Source organism: Sminthopsis crassicaudata, chromosome 6 (genome assembly GCF_048593235.1).
Source record: "Sminthopsis crassicaudata isolate SCR6 chromosome 6, ASM4859323v1, whole genome shotgun sequence".
Taxonomy (NCBI): Eukaryota; Metazoa; Chordata; class Mammalia; order Dasyuromorphia; family Dasyuridae; genus Sminthopsis; species Sminthopsis crassicaudata.
This window is the reverse complement of record NC_133622.1, coordinates 152,319,369-152,330,812: the sequence shown is the minus strand read 5'-3', so window position 1 is coordinate 152,330,812 and position 11,444 is coordinate 152,319,369.

Genomic DNA, 11,444 nt, shown 5'->3' with positions numbered 1-11,444 from the left:
GTTGTTGATAATTCAACAGAGCCATTTAATGAGAGAAATCATGTTGCTTATATATCTTAAAACAATATATTACTATGAAAAACATTGTGACCAGCCCTGGTTTCTGTTTTCTATGATCTAACTCTCTGAAGCATGTTGTTAGTTTCAAGAGACTCAATCTTATTTAAAGTTCACAATGCCCCAGGACCTTATGTTTTCTCATGATTTCAAGCTTAAATACACTCTTTATTAATCTTAGGAGGAGGGGAACATCCCAGTTACAGACATTTCTAGCTTCCTGAGTGTTTTCTACACATATATATCTCCATAGATATTCCTATATAAGCATATGTGTACATGTGTATGTGTCTTTTTTGTAAACAGTTGTTTATAAATTGTCTCCTTAATTATATTATGATCTTCTTGATAACTGAGACTTTTTTCTTTTTTCTTTGTATCTAGCCACAGCTCTTAGCAAGATACCTGACATATAGCAGATGCTTTATAAATGCTTGTTGACTTGACTTGACTTGATATAACACCACCTAAGCTCTGCCAGGTATAAAAAGGAATGTAGTATGAGTATTTGATCTGATAGAATTTGAACACATTTATGACATGTCATACTTAATATGGGGGCCTTTGGAACACGTCCAGATAACCTAATATGGAAGTTTCTGCATTCCCTACCATATGGGTAGATGTGACCTCCTTTGATTGCCTACCTGTATCCTTTTTTTTTTTTTTTTTTTTTTTCCTGAGGCTGGGGTTGAGTGACTAGCCCAGGGTCACATAGCTAGGAAGTGTTAAGTGTCTGAGACCAGATTTGAACTCCGGTCTTCCTGAATTCAGGGCTGGTGCTCTATCCACTTTGCCACCTAGCTGCCTCTGCCTACCTGTATCCTTGAAACTGTAAAATCTGAGCCAGATTTTCCTCCATTCTTTCAGATGCTTTCTTATCAGCTACTGTTAACTGCCATCTCTAGGTGAAGTTCACAGTTCATTCATAATATGGGAGCCATGAACTGAACTTATGAAAGAAAAAAGACTTCCTTCCTCTTTTACCCCTAATTCTGAGAAATGGTGATTTCAGCACGTGTTTTCTCTTCTATGTTGTTTGTTTTCCTCAGTTTCAGGTGGAGATGATCTCTACCACACTCAAGAGCTCAGGCCATGACAATCTGGAATCCAGAGTTGTAAGAGGTAAGCTGAGCAAGCTGGAACTTGAACCTGAGAAGAGTTTTTGATTTGGATTTGGGGCTGTGTTTTTATAAGAACCAAGTTAAACTCTGAACCTTATTCCCTTCCCCTCCTTGAGACTAAGGTAGTGTAGAGGAAGGGGATTATGCCTTTCAAGAATTAGGGGAGTAGAGTTTTATGTTTGTGACAATGTCTTTTGAAGTAAATACTTTTTGGTAAAAGTGAATTCAATTGTTAATGGCTATATGGAACTCAGATGCAAGAAGACCACTTCCTACAATTGAAGAACCATTGATGAAAGCTAGAATTATTGGCAAAGAATTTAGATTCCCCCTAAAGGCACCAAATAACCTTAGGAGAGGTGAAATGCAACATACCTGCCTTTCCTTCAGGCAGTGGGGGCCAGAGTAGTCTCTTACCAAATATATAAAAGTTCTGCAGTAGGTGTTCTACTAGTGTGCTTCCTAAGAAGTTAGGTATTCACTGTGGCCCATTCCAGGTGACCTGACCTCTTAATAAAGGAACATACTTGACAAGCATAGTTGGATCCTTGGTCCTCATGATTGAAGAGTTGTGATTAATGTTATTACTGTTTAATTGTTTGGTCATGTCCAACTCTTTGTGACCCTTCAAAGTCTGTTCATGTTCATTGTTTCCATGACATTATTTATCCATCTCATTCTCTGCTATTTCCTTTTCTTTTTGCCTCAAATCTTCCCCAGCATCAAGATTTTTTTCCAATGAATCTTCAGCTTCAATACTTGACCTTCTAAGGAATTTGTTTCTGGATTAGTTTCTTTAGATATTGACTGATTTGATCTCTTTGCTATCCAGAGACTTCCAAAAGTCTTCTGCAGCACTTCAATTTGAAAACATTGATTCTGCATGTTTAGCTACTTTCTGGTTCAACTCTCACAGTCATACATTGCAGTGGAAAAACCATAGTACTGACTAGTGATGTGGATTTTTGTTGACAAGGTGATACTCTGGTTTTTAGTATGGATATCTATGGTCTTTAATATGCTGCTCAGATTTGCCATAGCTTTCCTTCCAAAGAGCAAGTAAGCAAGGAGCTGTCTGCAGTGATCTTTGAGTCCAAAGATATAAAATAAGACAGAGCTTTCATTTCTTCTCCATTTGTCAGAAAGTGATAGGACCAGTTGCCAAGATCTTAGTTCTTTTTTTTTTTTTTTTTTTTTAAGCTTCAAGCCAGTTTTTACCCTCTCCTTTTCCACTTTCTTCAAGAGGTCTCAATTCTTCTTTATTTCCTACCATCAGAGTTATGAGTAACAACTTAATAAACCAAGAATAATTTGTCTCAGAAGACTATAAGAGATGTAGAAAGGCTCTACCCTTTCTTTTTTGAGCATATTGTTTGGGACCCTGCCAGTTCTTCCTTATAAATCTAAATAACCAAGAAGATTTATTTTGCTTGTTAGCAATGGCAGCTATAAGTGCGTGGAATTTAGTATGTTTTCTTTCCTAGATGAGCTTACAACTAGACCTCAAATTACTTCCTATCTTCTTTTTTGTGTTTCTTTAGCTGAGCATATATCATCAAACAGAGATTCTGTGAAACGAACATTTCCAGCCTTGATAACTACTTTATGATTTTGAAAATTCCTGGGCTCCTAAGGTGATTACAACTGCCTAGCAAGAACTATACTGTTTCTCAGAGAAGATGATTACTAACAGAATCATTTTGAACCTGAAGGGACTAAAGAGTCAAGCCTTCCTGGACAGGAGATAAAGACTTTGTAATTTACTCATACAGCATAGATCTGAGGTAAAAATAAAATATCTGTTCAATGCTCCTGCAAAATTGTCTTTACTTCTAGGAATCTAATAGATATGATGGGTAATTGTATTGTGTTTTAAGTATTTATTTGTTAATATGAATACATGATTCTATAGTATTTTAAGTATGTTTTTTGTGATAGAGAAAATAAATAACTGACCTATACTTGATATCTCTTTTAGACATTGAGAACCTTCTCTGGAAGAGAGGATGTTTTGATAATATCTTTTAGGCAGGTCCTAGACATGAGTCATACCTACATTTTGTTCTAAACAATTTCTACCCTTGTAGAGTGGGAGTAAGGAAAAAAAATCATCCTGCCATTTTTCTTGGGGAAAGCCTTCTTGACTATGAAAAACAAATGAAAAGAGCAAGTTTGTTTAATAGAGAACACTTAACTGGGATTCAGAAGATCTGGATTTTAGTACCTATCTTGCCACAAACTTGCTGTATTAACTTGGGCAATCATTTAATGTATTACTTTTCTTTCTTTTCTGTAAAATGAAGGTATTGACAAGACTATATAAGCTCCAAGGTATCTTCCAACGCTATAATTTAATTTTTTCTGAGTATGCCAAAAAGAATATTTAGGAGGAGAGAATGATGCCTACTAAATGGCACATGATGGAATATGAGAAAGAAGTAATAAGAGATTTAGGTCAATATGAGCAAAGTTGTCCAATTGACAAGTCATTGTCCACATCCTCTGGTTACCCCAAACAAAATTAGTCACACTGTACTTCAGGTCTGCCATTCCAAGATGATTCTTCCTTCTCTCATTTTGCTTCTTGGCTGTGCCTTATTTCTTAATTTGTCTCTCTTAGGGCTCTTCAAGATCTTTCCTTTCTGTTATTCCACTAGATTATTAAATTCAGCTACCCATTGTCCCCTCTAAACAATTTTTTTCAATCAAAGGAGAAAATTGTGATTAATTACCTGGATAGAGTAATGAAGACATTGCCTTAAGAAGGCAAAATTTGGAAAGTGCTGACAGCACTTTCAGTACTTTACCAGTGTAGAAACCACATTTATTAAAATGCTTTTTAACTCCCATTTAAAAAATAAAAATAAAATATTACAAGCTGCTATCCTAGCCCTGCCCACCCATCAGCCACACAACAGGTGAGGTCCTGTCTGGTCTATAGGCCTGTTGCCCAGCATTCCATGTACTCAAAAGAAATATTTGGGGTTTTATTTCATGACATTTGCCTCGGGAACATTCTGTGCTACTTGTTCAAGTCGCAAAAATTGCAAATTACAGTGCTTCTCTCTACTCCCACGTGCAAAGGACACATTACCTTTCCTAAAACTAGCAACTTGAGTTCTCTTTATTCTCCAGTTTATGAATGTGATCAACTAATTAAGCTTGTACAATATATCCATTATGTTTTTACATTATTAATACAATGTTCAGCTTATAGATATATAAATATGTTGATATCTCTATACATATTTTCTTTATATTCTATCTTATTGCTTGTTTTGCAGCACTGATGTACCATTAAGTACTCTAGATGATGGTAAGAATTAAGAATAATTACAGTGAATCAGAAATGCTCAAAAAGAATTTTAATTTTATTTTTTGCATTGAAAAGGCATCCATGAAAGACTAATTTTAAAACCCCCTAACGTATTAAATTTGACACAATTTTCAGATTAAAAACATTTATTAAGTGCCTACTCTGTCAGACTTTTGACCATAGAACATCTATCTCCCACATTCAGCAAAACCAGATGGAATAATGGTAAAGAAATTCAATGAGAAATTATAGCAATTAACCTCTACCATGGAAGCGAAAGGAGTGTACTTTTATAGTGTAACAAAACAGTGCTTGGTTCTCATAGCATACCTGGGATTTATGTGCTATTATTATTCCCATTTTGCTTAAGAAAACTGAGGCAAACAGAATTTGAATTATTCCCACATAGCTAATAAGTGGTTAAGATCAAATTTGAACTCAAATCTTCTTGACTCCAGACCCATCACTTTAAATACTACATTATCAACTTCCTTTATCTGATACAATGGGAAAGGAGAGCATCAAGAAGCTTGAGGGACTGCAGCAGACTAGTAAGGAATATCCTCCTAGCATGGGCAGACATGGACCAGGGTCATATGTAGTTTGCAAGACTCTATGTTTTCAGGCAGTGAGAATCTAAGAATCCCTTGAAAAAATTCTGGGAAAATCAGAAAGCCCCAAGATGATCAGAAAAACAGCATTAAGAGGGAACCATGAAAGTCCCAGTAAATGGCAATGAGTTGTGGGAGACACTCAGACCTAGACAGTCCAGGCCAGGGAGCTTCCTAACATTCTGTTCTGAGAAGCCAGAAAGGATCCCAAAGTCCTCCTTGAAACTCAAGATTCAATCAGGTCTCACTGTAGGAGCTTCAATTAACCAAAAAAAAAAAAAAATGCAGCTAACAGGGAAAGATCATGCAGGATCAAAATCATCTAAATTCTAGCAGCAGGTAAAAAGCTGGCACAAAGGCACAAATCAAGAACTACAGGTGAAGAAATGGATAAATCAAAAAACACTGACTTGTTTCAAAGTTTTTTTGTAAATCGAAAGATCCCTCAAAAGGAGTCATTCCATAACAAATGAAAACAAAGACTGAAAGGGAAAACATGGATTTTTTTTTTTTACAAGAATCACCAAAAAGCAAAAATAAGGATTTTTAGCATAATAAATAAAAGCTCTAGAAAAAAATCAGAAAGAGAATAAATAGCTTAAAGAGAAAGTAGTAAACTTTACCAAATAATAGAATCACTGAAATAAAAAATAAATCAATGATTCTAGAAAACAGAGAGAAATATTAGAACAAACCTTAATAAGATTAATAAATAGAAAATGTAAAATGTCTGATATTAACCTTAAAACAACTGAAAGTGAGAAATTTAAGACTCACTGGACTCCATGAAAACCATGATTAAGGGGGGAAAGGTCTGAATACTATATTTCAAGAAATTATAAATGAAAACTCCCCAAATTTATTAAAACTAGAATACCAAGAAAATATGAAAAGACTCCACAAATAATGACTTGAAAGGAACTCAGAAAGGAAAAGTCCCAGGGGAAAAAAAACCAATATCCATTTCAAAGAAAAGAATCTAAGTGTCTTTCTTTATTATTATTATTATTATTATTATTATTATTATTATTACTATTATAGCATTTTATTTACAAAACATATGCATGGGTAATTTTTAAACATCGACCCTTGCAAAACCTTCTGTTCCAAATTTTCCTTCCTTCCTCCCCTCCCCTAGATGGCAGATAGTCCAATACATGTTAAATATGTTAAAATATATGTTAAATCCAATATATGTATACAATACAGTTATCTTGCTGCACAAGAAAAATCAGATCTAGAAAGAAAAAAAAAACCTGAGAAGGAAAACAAAAATGCAAGCAAACAATAACAGAAAGAGTGAAAATGCTATGTTGTGGTCCATACTAAGTTCCCATAGTCCTCTCTCAAGTATAGATGGCTCTCTTCATTACTGGATAATTGGAATTGATTTGAATTATCTCATTGTTGAAGAGAGCCACGTCCATCAGAATTGATCATCATATAGTCTTGTTGTTGAAGTATATAATGATTTCCTGGTTCTGTTCATTTCACTTAGTATCAGTTCATGTAAATCTCTTCAGGCCTCTCTGAAATCATCCTGTTGGTCATTTCTTACAGAACAACAATATTCCATAACATTCATATACCATAATTTATTCAGCCATTCTCCAATTGATGGGCATCCATTCAATTTCCAATTTCTAGCCACTACAAAAAGGGCTGCCACAAACATTTTTTGCACATGTGGGTCCCTTTCCCTCCTTTATGGGATATAAGCCCAGTAGTAACACTGCGCGTCAAAGGGTATGCATAGTTTGATAACTTTTTGAGCACAATTGCAGATTGCTCTCCAGAATGGCTGGATCTGTTCACAACTCCACCAACAATGCATCAGTGTCTCAGTTTTCCCATATTCTCTCCAACATTTGTCATTATCTTTTCCTGTCATCTTAGCCAACCTGACAGATGTGTAGTGGTATCTCAGAGTTGTCTTAATTTGCATTTCTCTGATCAATAGTCATTTGGAACACCTTTTCATATGATTAGAAATAGTTTCAATTTCTTCATCTGAAAATTGTCTGTTCATATCCTTTGATCATTTATCAATTGGAGAATGGCTTGATTTTTTATAAATTTGAGTCAATTCTCTATATATTTTGGAAATGAGGTCTTTATCACAACCTTTGAATGTTTTGCCAGTTTATTGCTTCCCTTCAAATATTATCTTTTGTTTGTACAAAAACTTATTAACTTAATATAATCAAAATTATCTATTGTCTGATCAGTAATGATCTCTAGTTCTTCTTTGGTCACAAATTCTTCCTCCTTCACACCTCTGAGAGGTAAACTATCCTATGTTCCTCTAATCTATTTATGATCTCATTCTTTATGTCTAGATCATGAACTCATTTTGACCTTATCTTGGTATATGATGTTAAGTGTGGGTCAATGCCCATTTTCTGCCATAATAGTTTCCAATTTTCCCAGTAGTTTTTGTCAAATAGTGAATTCTTATCCCCAAAACTGGGGTCTTTGGGTTTGTCAAACACTAGATTGCTATAGTTATTGACTATTTTGTCCTGTGAACCTAATCTATTCCACTGATTAACTAGTCTATTTCTTAGCCAGTACCAAATATTTTTGATAACCGCTGTTTTATAATATAGTTTTAGATCAGGTACAGCTTGTCCACCTTTATTTGATGTTTTTTTATTAGTTCCCTTAAAATTCTTGACCTTTTGTTCTTTCAGATGAATTTTGTTGTTATTTTTTCTAATTCAGTAAAATAGTTTTATTGGTATAGCACTAACTAAATAGATTAGTTTAGGTAGTATTATCATCTTTATTATAAAGAATCTAAGTATCTAGAAAGAAACTATTGCCAAGAAACAATAATCACTATTTCACAGGACCTGGAAACTTCTACTTTAAATAAGAGGAGATCCTGGAATACAATATTCCAAGAGAGAGGAAAGTATAATTTACCTTATAAACCTTATAAGGCATAAAATTTATAGAGTAATAATAATAATCCTATAAAGTTGATTATAATGTTATATAGGGGAGATGGACCTTTACTGGTACAAAAGACTTTCAAGCATTTCTAATGAGAAGACCAGAGCTAAGTACAAGCTTCAAATTACAAACCAAAGAATCCAGAGAAATTTTTATATTCATCCTTCAAATGACAACATGAATTTTACTGACATAATACAAAACTATTTATATTATTTTTGCAACAAAAGAGTAAAAGAAATAGTGACAGAAGAAAAAGCATATCCATCTGTTCAAGAATGGACTTTTACTAATCTCAAATGGCAATAATAAAACTATGAGTCAATTTTTTTTAAATTAGGGAACATAATATTCCTAAATTATTAATGCTATTGTAAAAGGTTTTTTTGATATTGTTTCAAGTTTAGTAAAACATAATAGGCCCTTATCTGATGTTGAGGATAGCAATAAAATTACAAGAGAAAAATGGGATACAGGTAATTATTTAAATATATGATAAATTGCAACAAAAATACTAGGACATATTAAAAGAAATTTAAATGGACATTTTAAGTATATTACAGAAGAGAATGGCTAAATTGGCATCATAATTAGTTAGAAATCCACCATTTCAAGTAATTTATCTCAGGTGTGAAGTTCAGTTACTTTCTAAAGTAGTAGTGTAACTTGTTGCTTCAAAAGTATCAGCTGAGTGTTTCAATTCATTATTATCTGCTTTAAATAACTGTGACTTTAATATTGAATATATGAAAGCAAGCTTAATTGCATTTTGTTCTGATGTGCTCATTCAATTTTGAAAAGAAAGTCTGGAGTTGCTACAAAGTTGTTAGAAAATTTGCTTTACAAAGTTGCAGGATACAAAATAAATCCACATAAATCCTCAGCATTTTTATATATCACCAGCAAAATGCAACAGCAAGAGATACAAAGAGAAATTCCATTCCAAACAAATGTTGAGAGTATAAAGTATTTGGGAATCCATTTACCAAAGAATAGTCAGGAATTATATGAGAAAAATTACAAAACACTTGCCACAAAAATAAAGTCAGATTTAAATAATTGGAAAGACATTCAGTGCTCTTGGATAGGCCGAGCAAATATAATCAAGATGACAATACTCCCCAAACTAATCTATTTATTTAGTGCTATACCAATCAGACTCCCAAGAAACTATTTTAATGACCTAGAAACAATAACAACAAAATTCATATGGAAGAATAAAAGGTCGAGAATTGCAAGGGAACTAATGAAAAAAAAGTCAGAGGAAGGTGGTCTAAGTGTACCTGATCTAAAGCTATATTATATAGCAGCAGTCACCAAAACCATTTGGTATTGGCTAAGAAATAGACTAGTAGATCAGTGGAACAGATTAGGTACAAAGGACAAAAAAGGGTACATCTATAGCAATCTAATCTTTGACAAACCCAAAGATACCAACATTAGGGATAAAAATTCATTATTTGGAAAAAACTGTTGGGAAAACTGGAAATTAGTATGGCAGAAATTAGATATGGATCCACACTTAACACCATATACCAAGATAAGATCAAAATGGATCCATGACTTAGGCATAAAGAGGGAGATCATAAATAGATTAGAGGAACAGAGGATAGTCTACCTCTCAGACCTGGGGAGGAGGAGGAATTTATGACCAGAGGAGAACTAGAGAACATTATTGATCACAAAATAGAAGACTTTGATTACATCAAACTAAAAAGTTTCTGTACAAACAAAACTAATGCAAACAAGATTAGAAGGGAAGTAACAAATTGGGAAAATATTTTTACAGTTAAAGGTTCTGATAAAGGTCTCATTTCCAAAATATATAGAGAATTGATCCTAATTTATAAGAAATCAAACCATTCTCTAATTGATAAATGGTCAAAGCATATGAACAGACAATTATGAAATTGAAATTATATCCACTCATATGAAAGAGTGTTCCAAATCACTACTGATCAAAGAAATGCAAATTAAGACAACTCTGAGATACCACTACACACCTGTCAGATTAGCTAAGATGACAGGAACAAATAATGATGAATGTTGGAGGGGATGTGGGATAACTGGGACACTGATACATTGTTGGTGGAGTTGTGAAAGAATCCAGCCATTCTGGAGAGCAATTTGGAACTATGCCCAAAAAGTTATCAAACTGTGCATACCCTTTGACCCAGCATTGCTGTTATTGGGATTATATCCCAAAGAAATACTGAGGAGGGGAAAGGGACCTGTATGTGCCAAAATGTTTGTGGCAGCTCTTTTTGTAGTGTCTAGAAACTGGAAAATTAATGGATGCCCATCAATTGGAGAATGGTTGGGTAAATTGTGGTATATGAAGGTTATGGAATATTATTGCTCTGTAAGAAGTAACCAGCAGAATGAATTCAGAATGGCTTGGAGAGACTTGCATGAACTGTTGCTGAGTGAAATGAGCAGAACCAGAAGATCACTATACACTTCAACAACGATACTGTATGAAGATGTATTCTGATGGAAGTGGATATCTTCAACATAAAGAAGATCCAACTCACTTCCAGTTGATCAATGATTGACAGAAATAACTACACCCAGAGAGGGAACACTGGGAAGTGAATGTAAATTGTTAGCACTACTGTCTATCTACCCAGGTTACTTATACCATCGGAATCTAATACTTAATGTGCAATAAGAAAATGGTATTTACACACATATATTGTATCTAGGTTATATTGTAACACATGTAAAATGTATGGGATTGCCTGTCATCAAAGGGAGGGAGTAGAGGGAGGGAGGGGATAATTCAGAAAAATGAATACAAGGGATAATATTATAAAAAAATTACTCATGCATATATACTGTGGAAAAAATTCTAAATAAAAAAAAGAAAATTTGCTTTAAATCACCATTTGACACTATTTATAGAATAAATGCAACAAATATTATAATTATCATTTAATAATTCAATATCTGAAATAAAATTAGTTACTTCAAAATATTTCTGGGGAAATTTTATTATATTTATCATCAATCTAATAAAAATCAAAATGAGTTAAAAACTTGAAATTGAATTTATTAAAATTGAATATTGGATATCTTGCTATGGGCAGCATGTAATTTATGACCTGTACGGTGTCTGTGACTTGCATTATAAATTTATTTTTAGTTCTGTTTATTATGGATTGGCAAACATGTAAGAAAAAACAATTTCTAGCAAGACTTTGCTTCAATGATTGCCATTCCTGAAGAAGTTTTATTATTTCTAACTTGGAATTGCAGTTAGGATCAAGTAAAATTAATGAAAACTTTTGAAAATTTAAAGATTGGCATTTGAAAGCATTAATCTCAAGTGGAAGATTTAATTATGTCAGATATGTATAAATATATTCTATTTAATAG